The following is a 13,450-nucleotide window of genomic DNA, read 5'->3' as shown; positions in this document are numbered from 1 at the left end:
AATTATTGAATAATCCATCTAATATTTAATCAAGTGGCTTTAATAACTAACCCTTACATGGATGATGGTGCTACTGATAATACTTTTTTAAATGCATGGCGTTCCAGGTCCGTGGGACTATCTCCCCATTCAGCCAAGCTATTTTGAAGGTTCCTTCATGCAGAACCTCCACGATCTGATATGGTCCCTCCAAGTTCGAGCCTAAGATACCGTCCTTGGGATCCTTATTCACCAGAAAGACCCTTCGGAGAACCAGGTCGCCTAATGTGAAACTATGCCTCTTGACTTTAGAATTAAAGTATCGAGTGATTTTTTGTTGATAATGGGCGAGCTGTAACTGCGATTCCTCTCATTTCTCATCAATCAGGTCGAGAGTAGTGTTAAGTAATTCATCATTCTGTTCCCATTTGAATGTCCTTTGCCTGTGACTGGTTACCATGGCTTCGACTTGAAGGACGACCTCGCTTCCAAAAGTTAAGGAGAAAGGAGTATGTCCCATGGAGGTCTTGTGAGAAGTTCAGTTTGCCCACAGTACTTGCGAAAGCTGTTCAAGCCATAATCCTTTGGCCTCATCTAACCCCTTCTTAAGGCTTGCCTTTAGGGTTTTATTCACATCCTCGACCTGTCCATTGGCATGTGGGTACGCTACTGAGGAGAAACTCTAAATAATGTCGTATTTTTCACAGAAGTTAGTGAAAAGATCATTTTCGAACTGTGTCCCATTGTCTGACACGATCTTTTTAGGAAGCCAAAACCGACATACAATACTCTTCACCACAAAGTCCAGGATTCTGTTTGAAGTGATGGTTGCTAAAGGCTCGACTTCTACCCACTTCGTGAAATAGTCGATTACCGCCACTGCGTAACGAACTCCTCCCTTGCCCATAGGTAGGGACCCTATTAGATCGATTCCCCATATCGCAAATGGCCATGGGGATGAGATCATCGTTAGCTTAAGTGGAGCAGGTCGAGCAATTTTGGCGAAGCACTGGCATTTGTCACATTTCTGAACATATGAGATGGAATCTTTTGTTAAATTGGGCCAAAAATAGCCCTGCCTCAGTATTTTCAGTGCTAGGTTTTGCCCCCCAGCATGATATCCCCAAAAGCCTTCATGAACTTCTTGCAAAATGGTTTTAGCTTCCTTAGGCAGAACACATCGTAGGAGAGGCAATGAATGACCACATCGGTACAATAGCCCATCCACTCTCACATACCTCGGAGCTTGATATAAAATTTTTCTTGCATCCTTTCTATCCTCAGGTAGCCTTCCTATTGTGAGGTATTCCATTATGGGGGTCATCCAGGTTGGTCATGTGTCGATCATCTCAACCTCTACCATTTTTTCTGTTACGCTCTGATTCTCCAAGAACTCTATTGGCACTATATTCAAGGTCTCAGCTTCTTTGGTGGTGGCAAGCCTTGCCAAAGAGTCAGCATTAGAAGTCTGCCCGCGAGGTATCTGTTCAATAGTATTGTACTCAAATTCGGATAGCTCCCCCTTCACCTTTGCTAGGTAATCTGCCATCTTGGTGCCTCGAGCTTGATACTCTCCGAACATCTGATTAACCACAAGCTGAGAATCACTATAGCACTGGACTGCCTTCGCTTTGAGCTCCTTCGCCATTCTCAGTCCAGCTAGTAAGGCCTCATATTCGGCTTCTTTGTTAGATGCTTCGAATTCAAATCTTAGAGTTGTATGGAATCGATGCCCTTCTGGGGAGATTAATATGATCCCAGCTCCCGATCTGTTCTTGTTCGATCATCCATCTACGAATATTTTCCACAACTCCTGCACCGGTTCTTTCAAAAGCTCCTCTTGAAATCCGGTGCATTCAGCCACAAAATCAGCAAGGGCCAGATTTTTTATTGAGGTCTATTGTACGTACAATATCTCGAACTAACTGAGTTCAACTGCCCATTTTAAAAGATGTCCCAACGTTTCAAGTTTTGCAACACCTGCCTTAAAGGTTGGTAGGTCATGACGTTGATTGAATGGGACTGGAAATATGGTCAAAGCTTTTTGGAAGCCAATATCAGACAGAATGCCATCTTTTCTATCAGTGGATACCATGATTCAGCTCTAAGAAGTCTCTTGCTATATAATACACTGGTTTTTTTATCATGGTCTTCTTCTCGAACTAACACGGCACTGACTGCATTTTTTATCACGATCAAAGAAAGAAATAAAGGTTCTCCATACATAGGCTTAGATAATACTGGGGGCTCGGCCAAGTGCGTTTTTAGGTCGAGGAATGCCTGCTCGCACTCCTCAGTCCATTCAAATTTCTTGTTTCCTCTGAGCAAGTTGTAGAATGGGAGGCACTTGTCAGTGGATTTTGAAATAAAATGATTCAAAGCAGCCAGCTTTCTAGTCAGACTTTGAACTTCTTTACGCGACCTGGGCGAGGCCATTTCTAACAATGATATGATTTTATGAGGATTTTCCTCTATCCTCCTCGTATTGACTATGAATCCCAGAAATTTTCTCAATGCTACTCCGAAAGTACACTTCTGGGGATTCAACCTCATGTCATACCTCCTTAAGATTTCAAAACATTCTTTTAGGTCGGATACATGGTCATCGGCAGTCTTGGATTTGACAAGCATATCATCAACATACACTTCCATATTTCTCCCAATCTGACCAACAAACATTTTTTTGACTAACCCCTGATATGTAGCTCTGGCATTTTTCAGCCCGAAGGGCATGACTTTATAACAATATACATTGGTTGGGGTCATGAAGCTAGTATGCTCTTGGTCTGTAGGATTCATCACGATCTGGTTAAATCCAGAATACGCATCCATGAAGGACATGAGCTTGTGACCTGCCATGGCATCTACCAACAGATCAATCCTTGTCAATGGAAAACAATCCTTGGGACAAGCTTTATTCAGGTCGAAGAAAGCGATGCAGGTCCTCCATTTCCCGTTTGGCTTTGGGACCATCACGGGATTTGCAACCCAGATCGGGTATTTTGCTGCACGAATAAACCAACACTATAGCAGTCGAGCTACTTCTTCATCAAGTGCTTCAGCTCGGACTGTTCCCAAACGCCTCTATTTTTGGGATTTTGCAGGCACATTCTTGTCCAAGTTTAGAGTGTACATGATTACACTCGGACTTATTCCCACCATATCTTCATGTGACCAGGTGAAAACATCCAGATTCTCTTGTAAGAAATTAATCAGCTTCTTCTTATTCCTTTCATCATCAAGATTTTTTCCAATTTTAATAACTCTTGAAGCTTCCTTGGGGTCTATAATTACTTCCTCAAGCTCCTCAACAGTCTGGAGCTCTGAACTGTCCTTGCCCATTCGTGGGTTAATGTCATCACATGGGACCTCCACTTCCTGGGACTCCTCACCTCCGTCACTTATGGCCCTAGCTTGCTGCCCGGGTTATGATTTTCCCTTCATAGAAATGCTATAACATTCTCTGGCAGCAAGTTGATCGCCTTTGACGGTACTTATTCCCGCAGCTGAGGGGAATTTGATTGCTAGGTTGCGGATAAAAGTTATGGCTACAAATGCCATCAACGCAGGACGACCCAAAATTGTGTTGTATGCAGCTGGACAGTCGATTACCATGAATTCCAGCAGCTTGGAGACAGTTCATGAGCCTTCCCCCAATGTTACTACTAATTCAATCATTTCGATGGCAGCCGACCCTTCTCTAGAAAACCCGTATAGAATCATTGAGGTCGCCTTCAGATCAGTTACAGACAACCCCATTTTTTCCAAGGTGGACCTAAAAAGTAGATTCACAAAACTCCCATTACCTACTAGTGTCCTTTGTACTCTCCAGCTGGCAAGCTGAACGGTTATGACCAAGGGATCGTTATGTGGGAACTACACATGGCTAGCATCCTCTTCCATAAAAATGATTGGTTGTTTTTCTAATCGTTGTTGTTTCGATAACCGTTGTTCCGGGACGAACTCCACCCCATTATGAGATTTCAGTTCGTTAATGTACCTCTTCTAGGCACCTCTGCTTGTACCTGCTAGATGAGGTCCTCCCATAATGGTAGCTATATCTCCCCCTATTATCGGAGGAGGGTCGTCCTGATTCGCCTAAGCTCCGGTTTAATTTACTGGAGCTTCAGGAGCTAATAGAGGATTTTGTCCAATGGGCTGATTAGGGGCCTCCCGATTTCTGGCTTATTGGGCCAAAGTTCCTACCTTGATGAGAGTCTCGATCTCATCCTTCAGCTATCGACAGTCACCAGTGTTATGACCGATATCATTGTGAAATCAGCAGAACATCAAAGGATCTCTCTTTGTTCTTTGGTTTTTAAACGGTTCTGGCTTCTTCCATGGAAGGCGAGTAGAATTGTCTAGGAAGATGCGCTCTCAAGTATCCGTGAGGTCGGTATAAGTTGCGTAAACAAGTTTGAATTTCTCCCCAGACTTATTTTTGTTTATTCCGCTCTGGTCGCCCTCACCATTTCCCTTCCTCTTATTATTTCCCCCTTGGTTATTCTGGGTAATGGTTTGAGCCATAGATGCAACACCCGTTACCGCTCCAACGGGCTGGACAGGGATTTGGCTAGTTCCTACGACAGAAGCTCGCGCCTCTTCCAGGTTAATCAATCTTTGAGCTCGTGTCAGGAACTCGTCTGCACTGTTAACTCCTTTTCTTTGTAATTCTTGCCACAGATCGCCTCCAACAAGGATTCCTGTCCTCATTGCTATGAGCTTGGAGTTGTCATCAACATCACTAGCTCGTGCAGAGACATTGGCAAACCTACTTAGATTTTCCTTCAATGTTTCGCCAGGTTGCTGTTTTATATTGGCTAATGAATCAGCCTTAACCCGAGTTGTCTGGGAAGCCTGTAATGCATTCTTGAAATTAGAAGAAAACTTCTTCCACGAACTTATAGAAGGCCTCTTGTATTGTTTAAACCACTGCCTAGATGGTCCAATCAGAGTTGAAGGGAGTAAAATGCACCTTAGATCAAGTTCGACATTTTGGGCCATCATCATGGTCTTAAACATCCCAAGGTGATTTGATGGATCTCCATCTTTGTCAAACTTGGACAAGTGTGTCATTCTGAAGCCCATCGAATATGTAGCCGCCACAATATTTGGAGCGAAAGGCTCGAGCTTATCCTCTGAGTCACAATCATCTTTATCTTTTCCAAATAAAAGCTTCTTCATTTGCTCTTCCATCTGAGCTAGCCTCTCGAGAGTTTGGTCTCTGGCCTCTAGGTTATCTGTGGGTTGTTCAATAGCTCTCATCCTATCATATGCATTTGATGGGTTATTGTCCATCCAAGCTCAAGCTTGGTTTGGTGGGGCATTCCCATTATCACGTACTATGGAAGGACCTCCCTCTTGGCGAGTATAACTAACATCCTCATCCCAAGTTGAGTTTCTTCTCTGTGAATTCAGATGATCAAGCAGATCAGGCTGTGAATCTTATCGAGGGCTTTGGGCCGAACTTAGATGGTTTCTCAGATTGCCTTCGGACCTACCACTTCAACGACTTTCAGTCCAATAACTTCCATTTTCAAAGCTTACAGCTCGCGGTTGAGGTTGAGGATCTGGATTTTTGACACGTGTCCGTGGGACATAGGTATCAGCAGATAGAGGAGGACTTCTCCTGCTGTCTCCATAAGCAGAAATGTCCCATGTAGGAAGAGGTGGCGTCAGATGTCTTATGGGTGATGGGGGATGCCTAACTAGTGAGGCAATCCTTGTCCCATCAAGGCGAACTAAATTAGCCTGCCTTTGTTCTGTCCCATTATATCTAGCTCTCTGCTCCTAACGACCTGATCGTGACGTAGGAGGGTTTGTTGGAACATTCTGTCTCTGTGAGACTGTCCCAGCCCCTCCTCGTGGGTTGCCATGGACATTTATAGGTGCTTGTGAAGGAGGCACCGAACATGGGGTTGCGGTTCTAACTGAGTGGATGATATGTTGATGGCCCCTACGAGGGCCACTGGGATAGGCATTCTGGCGGTCTCGCCCTATAGGCACAGAACTTCGGGTGGCTGTTCTGACTAATCGACTTGGTTTGGATCGGTTATTCCTGTGGGACCTATGAAACCCACTTTGCCTCTTTCTGACATTAACGTCGGTTGCGAGATGGGGTAATCGAGCCAAAACCTCCTCAATTTTCCAATTTGCCTTAGCAAGATGGCTTATTAACTACATATTTTCCAATTCAAGAGTAGTTAAGTAGTCTGGGTTTGGATTTGGTGGTAATGATGCTGAACTCCCAGTCTCGCCATGACCAGCCGGTTGTTTTCCCGGATGTTGCTGGACTTCAAGGCCATGTTCATTTGAAACAGCAGTATGATGGGCCTCCTTCCAACCAGGCTGTTCTATCTCATTGTCGTGCATTGAGCGAGTGAGCACCATGATGAGATTTGACTGGGATTTCGATGAATGCACTAATTTCCCCCTCAATGAAAGCACCAAACTGTTGACGCAATGTTTTGCCAACAGTGTATTAAGAAATAATAAGGTTGATTAGTGCTTAGTAATAAACTGTAATGAAAGATGAAATGAATTCACAAGAACACAAATCTTTTGCGTGGTTCAGTGATTAAAATCCACCTAGTCCACGAGTCTATATTATTGATATTTCTCTCTATATTTTGGCAGAGTTTTAGTATATCAGAATCAAGGTCCCTCTCCCTGTCCAATATTCCCAGAATTTATAGAGAAATTCCATGGACAGGTTTGGGTAACCGCGTGAGTCAATCACGGATTTACATATTTATTACATTTAAACACATATACTTCTCATTTATAATGGGATATGATTTGATCATAAGGTAAATCATCTCCTAATATCTGGGACATTAAATATGACAGCCTGGTCATAAATAACCATATAAATGTACCCGAGTCTTTGGGGATCTGTAGGTATGCAATATATTTGAGTTACCACGAGCTGGATATCTCCCCGAGCTTGTACTTCGACAGCTGTTTAAATATCATGAGCTCGCGCTTCACCACCTCCGGATCCCTAGCTCATATGACCACTGTGTAAGTTGAGTTGCCTACGTGGATAATAAATGGATATCTTCCTCGGTTAGATTTATGTATATTTATTTCCCAGCTGTACCCAAGTTGAGTGAAGGATAAATGCTGAAATCAGGGTACAACAAGAACGGAAACCTAATTGCTACACAAACCAATTTGATACTTTCGTTCTAAATTGAAATCTATGTCTAATGCCTATAGCTATTCCAATTCTTACTTTTCAGATATTGAATTCAAACCAAAAATCATGCAAATGATGGCCAGTCAATTACAAGCATTAAACATAAGAACTATAGATAAGCATAAATTCAAGAAATCATAGAAACTGCATTAAAGATGAAAAGAATATCCAAAGACTACATTCAAATACTCTAAACAAGAATTTAGTTCATAATGTTAAACATAATTGCATAAAAATAATCTAAAATTGAAAAGCATAAAAAGATGAAAAGATGGAAATTGTGAATTCTTGCTTCGTTCTTTTTTTCTACGCTGTCCAGAACACCTCTGCCTTTTCTATCTCCCATTAAAGATGAAAAGAATTTTGTACGCTTATCACACCCCCAAACATGACTAATGGCTTGTCCTCAAGCAAACAAAAGAGGAACAAAGATAAGACTCAAAACTACAAACAACCATTAGATGACTTAACTTCACACAAAAATTTAAACTTAGACTAAGGGCATAATTTCTTAAAATACCAATTCTTTTTCAATCATTCAACCAATCCTTTAGACCATGCTACTACAGTTTCAACCTATAAAAAATTTCTCTAAATATTGTCATTCATGCAAATACATATTTCATTTCACAAATACTGTACAAAACATAATTTTACAAGTGTCAAAAGGACATAAGCTTGCTTAATTAATCCATACTACAAACCGATCAAAATTCACCATAAGCTTGCTCAATTAACTTGTCTCCACTAATATAAAATCTAAATCAAGTAGATCAAAATGACTTTTCTAGGATCATAACGTTAAGCTTAGGTAAAGGTAGATAAATAGTCATTTAGTCTCATAAATACCATAAGCATAAAAACCAAAAAACGAGCCAATTTTTTTTTCAATCCATCACACATTTAGAAAGAGAGATTACAACACTTGCATCATTCTTTTTTTTTTCTTTTTTCAAACTTATCATATTTCTCAAATCACACTCCCCCAAACTTAATATTTTTCATATATTTTTTAATTATTTCGGGAGTGTGATAATCATAAGCATAATTTTTTTTTTGTTTCTTCATAAACTCATAAACTTCTCTCTCTCTCTCTTTCTTTTGTACAATCCTACTACATCCAAATCACACAAAAACTTCACCATTTTCCATTCCCCTATCCCATAATTTATATGCTCATTATACCAAAGGAAAAAAATAATAAAGTTAGGAAATTTTAGGCTCAACATATTACAATCTAGAACAAAAACCAAAGTTTTAGGCTCAAAAAGGGTAACTAAGGATAAAATTTTCATCGGTTAGCTTGAAAGGCTCAAACGTTCCAAAAAAATTCCTAAATCATATCTACTTAACACTTCATTCAGAATTTCATCTTGACAAATTAATCGAGCAAGTTCTAGCTTATTTCAATATCCACAAAACATACCAAATCAAAAATACTTATAAACTTATATCATGTAAAGCAAAAATTAAATGAAACACATATAATACAACAAATGACAATACTCAGATTAATTATCAACAGGTCAAGCACACAGTCTACATATCCAAAGCATAAATCTAAGGCATAATTCATCATCGAAGCCCCACCTATCCAACTCAATATTAGTTTTGTATAATCATCCAACATTCAAAAATTAAAACGAAAGTAAACCCAAGAAAAGCAAAGAAAAAGAATTAAAAGAAAAGCAAAAGAAAATAAATTTTCCCCCCAAACTAAAATAAACAGTGTCCCCACTATTTCATTATATCCCAAAGAAAAGAAAAAAAAATCATAAACCTGACAACAGAAACTTTATTCATCATCCTCTGAATTTGGGGGCAGTTGATATGGCTGGCGTAATTCTACAGGACATTGTGGAATGTCATTAAATCCCGTGTATCGCGCAAATGCCCCACAAAAATCAGCCATGTAGTTTGTCATGTGGAACTGGCAATCTTTAATATAAGACTGACAATGCAATAACAGTTGTTGTTGCCTCTTTAAATCTTCAATGTCTTGCTGCATGCTACTATGCTGCCTAGAACTAGAGCCTTCAGTAGCTCTAGATGAAGATGGTTTTCTACCCTTTCGTTTTAGCCTGGTAGAATATGGTTGTGCATCGGTGGGTGGCAATCGCAAAAGACTCAGGTCAGCAGGCTCATATCCCAAACCAGCTGGCCTAGGAACACCACCATAATTTTCATCTTGATGCAACACTGACTGATGATTGGTGTGGCCCCTCGACCAATATAACTAATACTCCTATTGACTGAACATCAATGAAGTTTGTGAACAATCTCCTATAATCAGTCATGGCCACCAGATATGATATGCGATTGCTACCCAAAATGGGCAGTGACCTTGGGCATGGCCACCAGATGTGGCCACTCGACCAATATAACTAATACTCTCATTGATAAGCCTCCCCACATTTATGGACATCCCCGAGCATATACAGTGTAATATGTATAATCGTTTGAATGTTACCTCCATCTGTTGAGTTGAAGACATAAGAGTACTTATGATGAACCCTGTTCCAAAGCCTCCGATATGGACTTAAACATTTGGCCTTTATAGATCGCAGAGTTACCATGTCACTGCCCATTTTCTATGTTGATCCTAGTTTAGTCATTTCTCTCAAAATCATATCATAATCCTTCTCATTCATTCCCGCTCGGTAATCATCATCCCAAGGATCATTGAGGCCAAAGAACCTATTTATTATTTCAGGAGAATAACAAACCTTTTTTCCTTGAACCAAAACAGTATGATTCTCCCGATCCACGTAAGCATTGGCATAGAATTCCCTTACCAAGCTTATGTTGGTCATGCGCTTAAGCTCACACAATTGTTGCCAATTTCTATTAATAATCATCTACGGGAGGATTCCATCCAACTCACACGAGCGAAAATGAGACTCCACAATCACTATTTTATTCTTTACAATCCATTCCTCAAACTTGTTCTAAGTAGTGGGGTTAACAAAAGTATGAAGAATATTCACATTTTCTCGTTGGACGGTGGACAATGTTTTAGCTTTCTTAGGTGCCATTGGGTTCTTCAATCACAATAACAAAAATCAAAGTTGCTTAACAAACTCACAGCCCCCAAGCCAACTCAAAAACTCACAAAAATCCCCAAAAATCTTCAAAATCGTTCACATGGGACTTTTATCAAACACTTGATATGCAATCTTCAAAAAAATTCCAAACACACTCAAATGACCCCAAAATCTCTCCCAAACGTACAGAATAATCTTACAACATTATAATACCAAAATCCACAAACCAATCTAACAACAAATCTCAAAATCCCTTATTTCATCAAATTTCTTCAAAATTTCAATAAAAACTTAAAAACTCAACAATGTACCTTGAAAATCTTGAGGAGGATGATGAACAAGTTCTTGAATCACAGCAGAAATATGAACCTTGATGCTTGATGGAGGTGATTTAAGGAAGAAATGGAGGAAACATGACAATAAAATGGGAGAGAATAATGATCTTTTCGGTCCTGGAACATTTGGGTCAAAATGGGGTTACATTGAAGTGGAAAAAACTGATATAAGGAAGTCACGTGCTCATCACATGACTGTTAAAATTCGAAAACTGCAACAGGCGATATTGCCTAATTATGGTGATATATTGTCATAAGCAGTGTATGAAATTGGCGTCTCTGTCCAAAATGGTGATATTTCACCATTACCACAACCAATATAGCGTAGCCCCTTCTACAAGTGTCGATATATCGCCATTATTCGGCGATATATCTCCTGGGCACCTAAAAAAATGTTAGAAAAAGGTAAAAAAAAATCAATTTGAATCTGTTTTCCAGGCAATATATCGCCTAAACGCAGTTTAAATTTTTGTTTTTTTTTTGTTTTTTTTTCACGCTTTCCACGGTTCAATTAGACTAAACAAAACAATAATTACAAATTAAAATAAATAAATAAAATAAAACTATGGGTTGCCTCCCATAAAACGCTTCATTTAACGTCTTTAGCTAGACGTTGCAACTCAGCCTCGACTTTGATTGTCCACCAGTGTAACATTCACCTTCTTTTCAATTTCACCACCATAGTAATGCTTCAAGCGCTGTCCATTGACTTTGAACTGTGAAGCATCACCTTATTGAATCTCAAAAGCCCCGTATGGAAATACTTTTGTAACAATAAATGGCCCCGACCATCGAGACTTTAATTTTCCCGGAAACAACTTGAGACGAGAATTAAATAATATTACCTTATCGCCCACCTGAAAATTTTGATTTGCAATTTTATAGTCATGCCATTTCTTCGTCTTCTCCTTGTAGATTCTTGCATTCTTGTAGGAATCATGACACAATTCATCTAGCTCATTCAGTTGAGCTAGCCTTAATGCTTTCAAAGCTGCTGGATCCAAATTTAGCTTATTTAAGGCTTATTGCGCCCTATGCTCGAGTTCAAATGGCAAGTGACAAACTTTACCATATACAAGCCGGTAAGAAGACGTACCAATTGGAGTTTTTAAGTTTTCCGATAAGCCCATAATGCATCATCAAGCTTGTTGGACCAATCCTTTCTATTAACTTGCATCGTCTTCTCTAAAATCAACTTAATTTCACGATTTGACACTTCTGCTTGCCCATTTGACTGTGGATGATATCCCAATGCCATCTTGTGTTTAATTCAATACTTTTTCATTAGGGAGTCAAAAATCTTATTGGCAAAATAAGTCCCTTCATCACTTATGATCGCTCGAGGTGTGCCAAAATGAGAGAAAATGTTCTTTTGCAAAAACTTGACTACCACCTTAGCATCATTAGTTGAAGCAACTACTGCTTAAACCTATTTAATAACATAATCCACCGCCAAAAAAATATACAAATTACCAAACGACGGTGGGTAGGGCCCCATAAAGTCAATACCCCAAACATCAAATAATTCAACCTCTAATATGTTAGTTAGCGGCATTTCATGGTGTCTTGATATATTACCTACCTTTTGACAATGATCACAATGCTTCACACATTCATAACTGTCTTTATACAGAGTAGGCCAATAGAATCGACATTCAAGGACATTTACAGCAGTCCTTGCTCCACCAAAATGTCCACCAGTAGGTGATGCATGGCTATGAAACAAGATGTCCTTCATTTCTCTTTCTGGTACACATCTTCTGACAATCAAATCTGGAAATTTCTTGAACAAGAAATGATCATCCCAGTAGTAATGCTTCACATCATGATAAAACTTTTTTCATTGCTGCCTTGACAATTTTGGTGGCACCACGTTGGCTGTCAGATAGTTCACATAATCGGCAAACCAAGGCACCAACTCATCGTCCACTGTAAATAAGTGTTCATCTGGGAAACTCTCATTAATCTCCACAACAACATGTTCTGACTCATCCCCCAACTTAAGTCTTGATAAGTGATCCGCTACCGAATTCTCAGTACCCTTTTTGTCCCTAACCTCCATATCAAACTCTTGTGGAAGAAGCACCCAACGAATAAGTATAGGCTTGGTATCTTTCTTAGCAATAAGATAATTGATTATTGAGTGGTTAGTATACACAATAACTTTATTTCCCATCAGATAAGGCCTGAATTTATCGAATGCATATACAATAGCCATAAGTTCTTTCTTATAGGTGACGTAATTCAACTGAGCACCATTGAGTGTTCTGCTGGCATAATAAATAGTATGAAATACCTTGTCAATGCGCTACCCCAGAACTGCGCCTAGTGCAAAATCACTTGCATCATACATTAACTCAAAGGGGAGCTCCCAATCTGGTGAAATAACTGTAGGGGCTGACACCAATTTCTGCTTAAGTATCCTGAAAGCTTCAAGACACTTCTCATCGAACTCAAATGGCACCCCATTCATCAACAATACTGATAGTGACTTAGAAATCTTTGAGAAGTCCTTAATACATCTTATGTAGAAACCCGCATGACCAAGGAAACTTCTCACCCCTTTCACTAAAATTGGAGGCAGTAGGTTCTCAATAGTGGCAATCTTTGCCCTGTCAACCTCAATACAATTTTTAGACACCTTGTGCCCAAGCAATATGCCTTCATTTACCATGAAATGGCATTTTTCCCAATTCGGGACTAAATTAGCCTCTTGACATATTTTAAGCACAGCCTCCGAATTCAATAGATAATCATCAAAAGAGGACCCCATAACAGAAAAATCATCCATAAAAATCTCAATGCTATGTTCCACCATATCAGAGAAAATAGCCATCATACACCTTTGGAAAGTTGTTGGAGCATTGCACAAACCAAAAGGCATACGGTGG

This window comes from Humulus lupulus, chromosome 2 (assembly GCF_963169125.1).
Source record: "Humulus lupulus chromosome 2, drHumLupu1.1, whole genome shotgun sequence".
Classification (NCBI taxonomy): Eukaryota; Viridiplantae; Streptophyta; class Magnoliopsida; order Rosales; family Cannabaceae; genus Humulus; species Humulus lupulus.
Note: the sequence above shows the minus strand (reverse complement) of the source record.